Source organism: Candoia aspera, chromosome 5, assembly GCF_035149785.1.
Source record: "Candoia aspera isolate rCanAsp1 chromosome 5, rCanAsp1.hap2, whole genome shotgun sequence".
NCBI lineage: Eukaryota > Metazoa > Chordata > Lepidosauria > Squamata > Boidae > Candoia > Candoia aspera.
In genome coordinates this window covers 93,833,023-93,847,073 of record NC_086157.1, presented here as the reverse complement: position 1 = coordinate 93,847,073, position 14,051 = coordinate 93,833,023, and positions in this window count along the sequence as shown.

Below are 14,051 nucleotides of genomic sequence, written 5' to 3'. Positions count from 1 at the left end.
CCAGCCAGGGGCGTCCCAGGCATCCTGGAAGCATCGGTTCCCACTGACCCCAGACGTAGAATCTACCACGGTATTAATGGAGAGACAGCCTAACACGCAAGGGAGGGAGGAATCTCAAACCCCTGAAAGGCTAAGAGTGGTGGAGGCCAAAATAGAATCGATGGAGTACATGTTAAGAAACCTGTCTCTATCGTTGGGGGGGCAGGGGAGGCACGACGGAGGTCCCAGCTTCACGCAACCATCCCCCATCCTCCCACCTAGACCGCTGGCGGAGCGGGGCCAGAGACGGCTCCGGGATGAATCCACCCCACAGAGCGACAACTACCGTAACCTGGGGCCCAAACACTCAAGCAGCCGCTGGTTCTGCTCCAACAGGAGTGGGGGTGAAAGACTTTTCTGTCAAGTTTGATGGGGATCCAACCAAGTTACCTTTCTTTCTAACCAATGCTAAAAGTTACATGAGGCAGTTTGGAGCATATTTCCCTTCCGAAGAGGCTAAGATAACTGCCATTGCCACCAAGTTGAAGGGTCGAGCGGCTGACTGGTATGTTCAGTTAAGCGATGCTGACTCCCCTGCACTTGATTATTTTGAGGACTTCATGTGGGCATTAAAGCTGCATTTTGAGGATCCTCTGGCCAAGGCAAGAGCTAAGAAGATGCTGAAGGATCTTACCCAGGGCCAACTGTCTGTAGCTGATTACACCCTGGAATTTAAGGCTTTAGCTGGGAAAATCCCCGACTGGTCTCAGTCAACCTTAATAGAATGGTTTAAAGAGGGACTCAACTGGGACGTCCTACGATGGGTGTTGTGTAGAGTCATTGTATGAATGGATCTGTCTGGCCAGCAAGGCTGAACATGCCCAGCATACCTTCATGCAAACCAGACAACCTGAAAAACCACCAGCCACCATGAGGGGACCCCGAAGTGCTGCAACTGCTGCCCAGCCAGGCTATAGAGCCTGGAAAGAGGAGAGAGATCGGCGCTATGTGAGGGGCCAGTGTCTCTGATGCAGAAAGGAAGGTCATTGAGCAGCTGATTGCCCAAAAGCCAAGGCTGGAGATCGAATGGGCAAGCTGCCAGCCAAATCGCCCCCCCCCCTTGCGGTGGATGACAGCAGCCAAGGGGGCAGCTGATGCTGAGGAAGTATTCTACTTCTCAGGAGAGGCTGAAGATGACTCTAAGGAGCCAGCGGGAAATGCCAGCCACCTGCCATGAAGAGCGCCTGTGGGCAGGTGGAGGAGGATGGGCATGAGGATGCTATGGTGAGTGCTGACTGTCCCACTTTAGCAGTAAAAGTGAAATTGGGCTCCCGCACAAAGACTACAGAGGTCTGGGCTTTAGTTGACTCTGGGTGTTCCAGGTGTCTAATTCACCCTGATCTGGTTGCTGCTTTGGACCTGCCTAGCTTCCCCCTCCAGCAGCCTTTGATCTTTACACAGTTGGATGGTTCAACGGTGGGGGGGGGGGCAACCCATTTCACTGGAACTGTCACAATGCAAATGGGCAGCCACTGTGAGACTTTAAAATTTGTAGTGGCACCTGTTGGCAATCCCTTGGTAATTCTGGGGATCCCCTGGTTGACCTATCAAAGCCGATATATAAACTGGGAACACAGAACTGTGACTTTTAAGGATGGGTTTTACCAAGCTCCTACAGTGGAGAGAGCTTCACGTGTGGGGGTTGGAAGGGCTGCAATTGCCATGCCGCGCCCTAGTTTGGCACATTTAGAAGGCTTGCCCGATCGATACCAAGACTTTGCAGATGTCTTTGGGGAAATGGAAGCAGATCAGCTACCCCCCCCCCCATCGGAAAACTGACTGTGCAATAGAGTTGGTTCCCAATGCTCAATTGCCCAAGCCAAAAATTTATCCAATGACTCAGAAGGAGCTTGAGCCATTACGGGACTTTATTGACAAAAATCTCTCAAGGGGGTTTATTGAACCTGCAAATTCCCCAGTTGGGGCCCCTGTGCTATTCCAGGAAAAGAAAGATGGCACGCTTCGACTCTGTACGGACTATCAGGGGTTAAATTCCATCTCAATTTGCAACAAGTACCCTCTTCTGCTCATGAAGGACATGTTAGCTCACTTGTCTAAGGGCAAGATTTTCTCCAAGCTCGATCTTCATGAAGCCTATTTCCGCATCCGCATACGAGCTGGAGATGAGTGGAAAACCGCTTTTAATTGCCCACTGGGTTCATTTCAGTACAAAGTCCTCCCTTTTGGGTTGGCAGGGGTGCCCGGAGTCTTCATGCAATTGATTAATGAAGTATTACATGATCATTTGTTTAAAGGGGTCCTGGTTTATTTAGACGATGTTCTCATTTACTGTCATGAGTAAGGATGGTGAGCAGGGGGCTCCCATCCAGACTGTCAAGCGCATGCGTAGTACTGATGAATTGTTCAGCCATTCAAAGAGACACAGATCGGGACCGCCTTAACCCTTGGGGGTTATATGTCTGGGTTTTCCCCACGCTTCTTCAGTTTGTTAGGATTCCTGTTAAGTACTAGCAATAAATATTAGAGACCAGTTCCTTGTCTCAGTGTGTTTCCTGGTTGTTAGGACATTTACACTGAAACCGAGGAGGAACACGAACGCCTCCTCAAACAGGCGTTAAGCAAGCTTAGAGATGCCAAAGTTTATGCCAAGCTTTCCAAATGTGAGTTTCACAAGACCCAGCTTGACTACCTGGGCTATAGGGTGTCTGACAAGGGCATTGAGATGGACCCTGCAAAAATTCAGGCGATTTTAAGTTGGGAACGTCCCCGCACCCGAAGGCAATTGCAAAGTTTCCTCGGGTTCAGTATTTACTATCGCCAATTTATCCAGGGGTTCACTGAGATTGCTTTGCCCCTCACTGATTTACTCCATACCAAGGGCTTGGGGGAGACACACAAAGTAAAAAACCCTGGGGCAGTGCTGAATTGGACGCCTGAATGCCAGGCAGCATTTGAGAAGTTAAAAACCCTCTTCACTGCTGAGCCTATTCTACAGCACCCCGATCCTGAACGCCCCTTTGTGGTCCAAGTTGATGCTTCTGACTCCTCAGTTGGGGCTATATTGTTACAGAGATTCTGAAAATCACTTAAAACCCTGTGCTTATTTGTCCAGAAAATTTTCTGAAGCCAGTGGCATGTTTGGGAAAAGGAGGCTTTTGCTGTAAAAGCCGCTTTGGAAGCCTGGCGTCACCTCCTGGAAGGTGCTAAATGCCCTTTCGAAGTTTGGACCGATCACAGGAATTTGGAAGCCCTCCGCACCCCCCGGCGTCTCAGTCCTAAACAAATTCGCTGGGCTCAATTTTTCAGTCACTTTAACTTCCAGTTAAAATTTATTCCGGGAAAGAAAAACTTTCTGGCCGATGCTTTGTCACGTGTACCTCAGGACCTTGACCACGTGGCAGATGTGGTTGGGACTGTTCTCACTGAACCACAACTGGGCTTAGTTGCTGTCACCCGGAGCCAGACCCGTGCGCAGGCATCCCCGCCCCCAGCCCAGTCTGGGAAGTGGAAAGTGCAAGTTTCTTGCCAATTACAGAAAGACTTTCTCCAGGCACTGAAATCTGACACTTGGTTACTAGCTAATAAAGACACTGTTTCTTTTGAAAACAGTCTGGCATGGGTGCAACACCGCCTTTATGTACCTGAAACTTTATGACCTGACATTTTACAGCGTTCCCATGATGATAAACTTGCTGGGCATTTTGGTTTTGTTAAAACATTGCATTTGGTTCGTCGTCAATTCTGGTGGCCTACCTTGAGACGCAATGTAAAAGACTATGTGGCTTCCTGTCCTGTTTGTGCAATGTCAAAGCAAAAAGGGGGGAAACCACAGGGGCTTCTGCAGCCTGTGGCCAGCCCGTCCCGTCCCTGGGATGAGATTTCTATGGATTTTATTGTGGATCTTCCTCCCAGTCAGAAGAAAACTGTCATTAGGGTTGTAAAAGATTATTTTTCCAAACAAGCCCATTTCATTCCATGTGCATCCATCCTGTCAGCCCTGCAATTGGCGCACCTATTTCTCATCCACATCTACCATCTCCATGGTAGCCCCTCCCGTTTGGTCAGCGACCACGGGACACAGTTTACTTCCCAGTTTTGGAAATCATTTTTAAAATTGATTGGCACCAAACAGGCGCTGTCCATGTTGTCCCATCCTGAGACTGATGGATCTACTGAGATTTTGAACTCTGCCCTTGAACAATTTCTTAGAGCATACATTAATTACCATCAGGACAATTGGGTGGAGTTGCTGCCTTTTGCTGAAGTGGCTTACAACAATGCTGTCCATCAGAGCACCGGGCAAACCCCTTTTCGTGTGGTTTCTGGTCATGACTTTGTTCCCATCCCTGAACTGCCACAACCCCCTCCCCAAACATGTTCTGCCTCTGACTGGGCTGTTAAGCTTGCTGATCCCTGGCCGGTGATTCAACAGGCTTTGGCTGATGCCCAGGCTGCTTACAAGTTTCAAGCCGATAAGCATCATTCCTTGCAACACGATTTCAAGATTGGGGATCAAGTGTATCTATCTACCAAATTCATCAAGTCACCACAACCCTCTAAAAAACTTGCTCCCAAGTTCATTGGTCCTTTCCCTATTGTTGGTCTTACCAATCCAACAATTGTTAAGTTGGATCTGCCCCATAATTTGAAATGCTTGCACCCTGTTTTCCATTGCAGCTTGCTCAAGCCTGTCCATGACTCTTCCCGTTGGCATTCCCAACCTCCTCCTCCTGCTCCAATCATGATTGATGGCCAACAGCACTTTGAAGTCAAGGAGGTCGTTGATTCTCGCAAGCTTTGAGGCACCCTCCAGTACCTGATCCGCTGGAAACACTTTCCTCATCCTGAATGGGTGTCTGCTTGCCACGTTAATGCTCCTGATTTAATTCGCCATTTCCACTTGGCGTACCCTTTAAAGCCTGCTGCTTAGTGTTTTCTTTCTTTTGGGGGGGCAGTATGTCATGTTCACTGTTTCAATGTGCACTGTACATCGTAACGTTTCACATGCCATGGTGCTGACGTGTGTTTCTGTTTGGGAGGGAACTGCTGTGAAACCTTGTACCAAGCTCTGTATCTGTGTTCATTACAATGGAATGTGTTTGGGTTATGTTATCTGTTCAAGGACTTTTCCCGCAGACCATCAGAAGCCGTTAGGAGCACCTGGGATTGTGAGCTTGGGAAGATTCTACAGGGGGAGGGATCTCATTTGCACCAAGGGTTTTTAGTTTGCATTTGGCACCTTTTATCATTCTCAGCTTTCTTTGTGATCCTGCATACTATTCTTTAATAAATCAGATATCTTTGCATTCCTGCTCATGAGTCTGAGAGTGTTTTAGAATAGGCATTCTTTACAGATGACATCTAGAAGATTCTTGAGGAGATAATAAAGCACTCTATAAGACCTTGAAAAGACTGCAGTAATGACCAGAAGTCAGCATGAATTGGCCAATAACAAAACTTGTCAGGCTAATCTTATCCTGACTATGCAGGTCTATGACTGTAACATTTGATTATCTCCTTTTTTTAATCAGGTAACTTCCTTAATAGATAGTTGATGTCATCTGGCTTGAAAATAGTAGTCAGGAAGTGCTTATATGGCTCCTAACCAAATCAAAGAGTGGTATCACATGGAGTGCCACAAAAATCAGTCCTAGACCCTTTTTAGTATTTTTATTAATGATTGGGAAGAAGAGACTGCTTATTAAATTTACAGATGATATACAATTGGGGTGGGTTGGCTAATATCCTAGAGGATGGAATAAAAGTCAAAACTATCTTGACAGATTGAAGAAATGGGCTGCAAGTAACAGAATGAAATTTAATAGATATATGCAAAATCCTTCAGTTAGGAATAAAATATTGAATGTGCAAATATGAGATGGGGAATACATGGCTCTGTAATAACAGTTGCAAAAGATCTCTGAAAAATAGTTGATTGCATACTGAAGATAAGCTAGTAGTTTGATACATCAAATGGAAATTTAATTCCAAATCACAGGAATTGTTCCACTTCATTCCTTTGTAGTCAGACCCCACCTGGAACACTATTCAGTTCTGAATACCATACCTTAAGATTCGTTGAAACTGGAACAGATTCAGAGAAGGGGCAACAAAGATGACCAGAGGTCTCGAAAATAAGTCATCTGAAGACAGACTGAAGGAGCTGCATATGATGAGCCCTGGGAAAGACGATTGAGATAGGTCATGATAGCACTCTTCAAATATTTAAAAAGATGTCATGTAGACAGTCAAAACATGTTCCCTCTTGCTCCAGCATGCAGTACACAGAATTTATTTAATTTTCAGATAGGCAGATTCTTAATGAATGTTTGAAAAATGATGTTCTAATAGTTAAGAGCAGTTCAGTAGTGGAACCAATTATTCAGACGGGTGGTCGGCTTCCCTTTATTGAACATGATTAACAACCATCTGTCTGGAGTGCTTAAATTTGGTTTCTTGCACTGACCATGGCACTGAGTTTGATGGCCTATGATTCTACTGTATGTATGCCAATATGTTTTTCTGCTGTGCATGGGTGGGGGTGGGGGAACAGTAGACCCCACTCTCCAGTGTCAAAGGACAAATCTAATTTTTAGCAAAAGACATAACGGGATGCACTTCCATCTTCTTCTATATTCATGCCTGATCTAACCTTAAGATTATTCCCATACTTTTATATTTACATAATACTATATAGGCTCAAAAACAAACCCTTCCTATCTACCTTCTCTTATGGCCCAGGACTCAGACCATGATACTGACTCTGAAGAAGTTGCTCCAGATGAACCAGTGGAATGCCAGCCACAGGAGATACCAAACCAGGAGTCACCTGACACAGGCACCATGAGAACAGCTGGAGCGGTCAGGGGATGACATACAGCCTCCAGGCCCTTGGACTCTGGCAAGCAGAGCAAAGAACAGAACAAAGACACTCAATGAGGCTCCTTGCCAAGCAAGAGAGTAACTCTCTTAATTACAGAGAGATGACTGCAGCCTGATTTAAGAGGCATTCCTGACCTCTGTTTCTGTTAGAAACAACAGTCTGATCTCCTGCTCTGGTGCATTGTTCCTGAAACTCTGACCTTTGGAGTGGCTGACGAACTGGGGTTGGCTCTCTCAATTTTGGATTGGATTTTGACTTTGCTTCTGTGCATTCCTGTTTAAAGCAAAACTATCCAGGCAAGCTTTCTTTCCAAGAAACTCCTTTTTGATATACATTCCTTTCCTTGTTTGCCGAGTAAATTGCTATTATCACCTAGCAACTGTTTGTGAGTTTGAAACCTGAAACAGGACACCTTCTAAGTATCTGATGCTGAGCTAGGAGCTAGTATTATGAGACAGATATTTATAATTTTGCCAAAGGTTTAGAGTATTTAGCTATGGAGCAACCTCTAGCGATCATTTGCAAACATTACACCCCAATTGTTTTGCTTACACTGAAATGGAACAGGTGCCTTGTACATTTCGGCTTCTTTATGATGTGCTGGGATCTACTTATGTGGATTGGTGTTACATACAAAATTCTACTTTAAGATTAAAGTATTGTATTGACAATCCTTTACTATAATTCTATTGAAAAGATATTTTGATTAAAGAAAGACAATATGGCACTAGGCAAAAGTATAATACATGATCAAAAAAGGCAAAAACAGCAGGATTCTGGGACAAGCAAGCAATTTTTTTGGGGTGGGGTTGTGGCTATTATCCAAGTGTAAAATGTAAAATCTTTGCTTTTTTCCCCTCAGGTTTCTAGTAATGTTTCTAGTAATCTAACAACTGAAGTACCAAGCAGAAACTAATATAAGTTAGTTTATAATCTCTTTTTTTGGGGGACTGGTTCTCATAATGGCCACAATATATGGTTTTCCCATCCATTACTTTTTAAACACCTAGTATAAGGAAAGTCTTAGAAAACTTCAAAATGAACAGGGTGTTTTTCTTTAACATTCTGGTTGGCCCTAATACAGATTCTCTCTTCCCCACCCACTAGGTTGCTTTTTTTTTACATTGTAAATTATTCAGAAACAGTAGCATTATCAATATATTGAACACAGATTGAAATAATTGGTAACAGTAACTAATCAAAGCTATCTGGTCTGGCAATGTTAGCAGCAACTTTTTTCACTGCAATATTTTTAAAAATACTTTCACCAGTTTCAGGAAAGGGTGGGTTCAAGTAGGGGTTTCCTGAGGCTTTCAGAACATGATTTTAATGTAGCAGTGTGTTAAAAGAGGCCCCCAGAGAGTTTTGTTTTGGAACACACTGACGCCTACACATTATTATCTTTGCTACGTTTTGCAGTGTTGTGTGAAAATTATTTTTAATCTTTAGCAAAACATGCCTGTGTTTATCTAAAATGCAGAAAAAGCTAAATAATTTAAAACAAAATCACTTTTCAAATAACTACATGTACAATCAGCCCTGAAACATAAAAGTCTAGTGCAAATTAACAAGAAAGGGTTGGTTAAGGATCAAAGAAAAAGTGTTTATTTTATTTCATGAATGCAAATAAAGACTTTCACTTTAACAAGCTCATGAATCGCTGTTGACAAAGCTCTCTTGGTAGAAGAAATTTTCCTGAACAGGATTAAGGTTTTCTTTCCATAGAAGTTAATATATATAGAATGGGTTGTTTACTGACATTGCAAAAATAGGTTAATACTTTCATTCCCACTTTTACTATTAATGTTGTATTACAACACATTCTTGAAGAGGATCTCTTTTTGTCCTCAATTCTGTCTATTCAAAGGCTGAGAACTTAGAGCTACTTGATCATATATTGGTCAACACAATATAAATTACCAAATAGAATTGTGCACCTATTGAAATCAATGTCTATGCTTAAATTTGTGTATTTACATGTAGAGAAGCATAACCTACTTATGTAAAGCTGAGACGTGTGCCCATTTTTGTAGGATTAAGTATTTCTGAACAGAGCAGGATTAATCTATGAATTCATAGTTGAAAGACTGGGTGACAAACTGCTCAAACCAATATCACCATCAAGGAACAAGTAATAGATTTTGAAAGTTATAGATTTTGAAAGTTATCATTATCTGTGTACATTGACTATTATCAGTCCTGGAGAATTTTCCCTGGCCAACACCATTGTTGTTAAGACCATAAGGGTTATGATAAATAGAAGTAAAAAAAACGTGACTATATCAAGTTTCTATTCCAGATAACTATTTTAAAAGTTTCAAAAATATAGACTTAACCCATAAATATTCATTCCTAACCATGACATCAACACTGCAAAATGTGTGTTGAGGCATCATTGTGCAAGCTCTGCCTTTCATCTCTTAATGTCCTGAACAAATCTGAAAAGGGTACAGTTTGTGTGACATGATGTACATTTTACCTCTGCCCTCCTTTCCTCGTCCTCCAGATGCCCATAACTTTTAACCTCGTCCTCATAGGACAAGACTTGTATTACATGCAATTTCTCATTTCTGTTTCTTCTTCCTTTTTCTACCCTTCTCATTTTTTCCCTTAAACTATATTACTTAAATCCTTGCAAAGGTATTCTGAACAAAACTTGGCATTTTCAACACAAAACAATAGATCCTTTGAGGCTGAAATTAGAGAATGGCCATTGATTTCCTTGGATCACAAGTTAAACTAAAATTGTCATTTTCTTCTTTTTGCCATATTTTTAACTGAACGTTCTGAAGAAAATGTTTAAAGAGAGAACATTTTAAAAAACATAAAAGAATATTCTTGGACCAGGAGGCACTGCTTGTGGTTACTCATGCTTTGGTCACTTCCTGACTGGACTACTGCAAGGTTCTATATATGGGGCTGCCCTCGAAGAGTATTCAGAAGCTTCAGTTGGTGCAAAATGCAGTAGTGTGGGCAGTTACGGGCACCTGCACACATGGCACCTCTGCTCAGTGAGCTGCATGGGTTGCCTGTAAGCTTTCAGGTTCAATTCAATGTGCTGATAGTTACCTTTAAAGCCTTCATGGCTTGGGACCAGGTTACTTGTGGGACCATCTCACCAGCTGTATCTACCCACCCTCTTAGAACTGACAGGAGAGGCATGCTCTGGGTCCTATTGGTTAGGGAGTGTCATCTGGCGGGGTTCAGAAAGACAGCCTTTTCTGCCTTGGTGCCCACTCTCTGGAACATCATTCCCCCTGAGATCAGACTCAACTCTACCCTGCTGGCTTTTCACAAGGCATTTTAAACCCATTTTGTCAACAAGCCTGGGGCCCTGGATGTGTGGCTGAGTTTATACCATGGCTCTGTTAATTGTTGTAGTTGGTTAGTTTTTCTTGGCTGCTATATATGCTATTTATAATTTGTTACACAGTTTTTATCTTGTTTTGAAATATTACTAGCCACCCAGAGTCATCTATTTGAGATGGGTAGAACAGCTGACTGCAGAGGGATTTAATTTTGAACGGTTTTCATATGCATAATTAAGAGAGAGATTTAATATAGATAAAAAGGTAACTGGAATAGAACAACATAAGACAGAATTTGAAATTTAATTATGTACATATGATGAACATGTGATTGCTACAATGTACAAACTTTTGTTGAGATTTGAAATGGAAGAAAAACAAGACTGCATGATAAAATGGACTAAGAATTTTGATTATAATATACAGATGGACCAATGTGGTTGAACGGACTGATATTCTCACTGTGTTATAATTTAAGAGAGAATGTCTGTAAAATGATCTACCGTTGGTATATATCACCAAAGAAATTATCTAAGATGTATAAAGGTACTTCTAATCAATGTTGGAAATGTGAAAAGCATGAAGGGACATTTTATCATGCATGGTGGACTTGTGAAAAAGCTCTCTGTCTCTCTCTCTCTCTAGGATACAAATACCCATTATGATACAAAGAATTTTTAAAATTAATATTCAGATGAATCCAGAATTTTTCTTATTGGGACTTACGAATAATCAATTAATCAGTCAATCAATACTGAAATACCCACAATCAAGGAGTGGATCATGAAGATGGCAGAAATTGCAAAATTGACCTGTTTGATCAGAAATAAAACAAGAAGTGCCTTTATAAAAGATTGGAAATCCTTTATGGGCTTTTTGCTGAAAATGGAAAAAAAATGAGTTGGTGATCTTTGGATTTGCTGATTAAAAAGGGTTGAATATGAGAAGAAAGGAATTATGTAATATAATCTTAAAGAGGGAGGAGAGACAATAAGTTTGCTTGTAAGTTCTGTGAAGATCAGAGGTTGCTTCTTTAAATGTCTTTTTTTTCTATCTTTACTCTTTCTTGCACTTTTTCTTTTATCTTCTTTTTCTTAACTTTTCTTCATATATTTTTAATGTTTATTTTTTATTCTCATAAAAATCTTTTTAAAAACTATATAAAAAAAGAAAGATGGGTGGTCATACAAATTGAATAAACAGATAAATAAATAAATGCCAGCTACAGAAGGCTAGCATATGACACAAGCTGCATCTGCAGGTTCTGGTGGAAGATTTGCCAGCAGAAAGAAAGAATAAAATGACAATCCCTCAATTGAATAAAGGATAAAAAAGGTAAAACAAGGTTACACAACATCTTAACAGCTAAGCAGAGCCCCCACAATGTCAACATAAAAGTTAAACCACAGTGAATGTAGCCTTAAGTAATTTCCAACACACTGAATCCAATATAGTAGGAGTTGTTGTTTTTTTTTAACTACCTGCTGGAACAGTTTTGATTCAGTACAGATTTAGAGAACCTAATGTGAACTCAGCCAGACTTATTTACTAAAATTGTTGTTGTTTATTCGTTCAGTCGCTTCCGACTCTTCGTGACTTAATGGACCAGCCCACGCCAGAGCTTCCTGTCGGTCGTCAACACCCCCAGCAGCCCCAGGGACGAGTCCGTCACCTCTAGAATTTCACCCATCCATCTTGCCCTTGGTCAGCCCCTCTTCCTTTTGCCTTCTCTTTCCCTAGCATCATCATCTTCTCAAGGTGGTCCAAACTATTTTAACTTTGCACAGGTTAATGTCATTCTGTGTTCTTTATTAGAAGAGTTATAAATACTGCTTAAAGCCTCTGGAAGAAAGGCAGGAGATAAAGCTAGTGAATGAATGAATAAACAAACAAACAAACAAATAAGCATATTCAGAAATAAGCACATTGAGCTCAGTTAGATTTACTCTGTTAATGGTAGACAGAATTGGAGCCTAAATTATAAACTTCAAAGATTAGCTAAAAGAAAGGCAAACCCAGGAGGGCAGGGGGGAAGGGGGAGAAACCTGTTGGCAAAACATTTTCATTATTTATACTTAGTATGTTACCCTTTTATGGAAGTCTGTTTTAAGGGAAACCAAGTAATTCCTTTGTTATATAGCCTAAACATATCTCAATTATGTACGTGTAATGAGGGTGTCGTGTCTATATCCTACATCTACAAGGACAACTTTGAAATGTAAATGTTTCACATCCTGATCAACAAACTCAAATATGGGTGAGAGACTTACTTTTTTCTAGGAAATTAGCTAAGCAGGAACTTAAGAACATTCCACACTTTAAAAAAAAACCCTTACATTAATTAAGCTAATATTTGTTTTGAAAAATATAAATATATAGAAAAAATATCAATGAAATACCAGGTATTAAGTTGCTCCACTCTACGGTCTAGCAAATATAAATACTTATTACAGTATGACTCAGCATTTTAAGGTATCATGGCATGCTGATCATGCTAAGCAAAACAACAGAACAAAATTCTGTTATTAGAGGTTCTGCTGTGGGGGAGGGAAAAGAAGCACAACAGCTGAAGCAGAAGACAAAATATTTTGCTAAAAGATGATGTCTCATACTGTTATCCTTTCCCATTAACAAAAAAGCCCCTTGTCATTTGATTAGCATGTACTGAATTACTATTTTTTTTAGCAAGAAATGATTCACTCATTACTTTTTATTATACTTCAGCGATATACCATCATGATAAGTGGGGCATTCTACTCCCCTTCATGATTTTCTTTACCCCCTCCCCTTCAAAAAAGGCACAAATAAGTGAAGTAGGGATTGGTTTTGAGCTCCTTCCATGCAGTTCTACCTCTGTTATTCCTCCTTTCTTATTAATTTAGACAATGAAACCTCAAGGTAATGAGGTTTCATTTTTTACAGTGGTGACCCTTTTGAAGATGACTTCATAAATATGTTTCACATGAAGGACTACAGCATTAATATTCAACTACACCATACTGTACATCAATAAAACCATCCATCCATATACTAATTTTGACAAAAGTATCAGAAATACGCCATCCTTTTTCATATTCAGAAAAGAAATGTTGCTGAAAGAACAATGACAAACCTGGAGAATATTCAGAGGAGAGCAACCAAGATGGTAAAGGGCCTGGAAGGAAAAAGGTATGAGGAACAGTTGTAGGCACTCGTTATTTTTAGTCTGGGGAAAACTGCAGGCAGACATGATAGCTGTCTTCAAATATCTGAAGGACCATCATGAAGAACATGAAACAGGCTTGTTTTAGAGTTGTTCCAAAAGATAGCATAGGAAACAATGGATTTAAACTATAAGGAAGAAGATTTTGGTTTGATGTCAGGAAACATTTCTTAACAGTAAGAGCTGTTCAACAATGGAACAGATGGCCCCTCCGATGGGGGCCACAAATCCTAGGTGGTCAGTAGTTCTCACCATTGTAAAACCAGCCATTTAATACCTTGCCTTAGAGGAATTCAAGGAACCTCGACTGGTTGCTTGTTTCTCCTATATTTTGTAGGCTCTAACGAAAAAAATTAAGATATTGCAGCTCTTGAATCTTCTTTTCCTTCCCCCCTTTATTTTGACCTCCCACAGGCAGCAATTATGAGAAATAAGGATAAATACTCCAGCACGAGCACCAGAAATAGAAAACAGCTAATAATAACCGCAATAATGGCATCTGAAACGTCGAGAGGCTTAAAGTTCTACTACGTAAACATAAGGAGAGTAAACGCAGGAGAACAGAAACAACTTTTTGCTCGCTTAACGACAAGTTTCTGCCAGGAGCGCCCGCCTCCTATTGGCGGATAGACGAGCATTCCAAGCCCCGCCCCCTCCC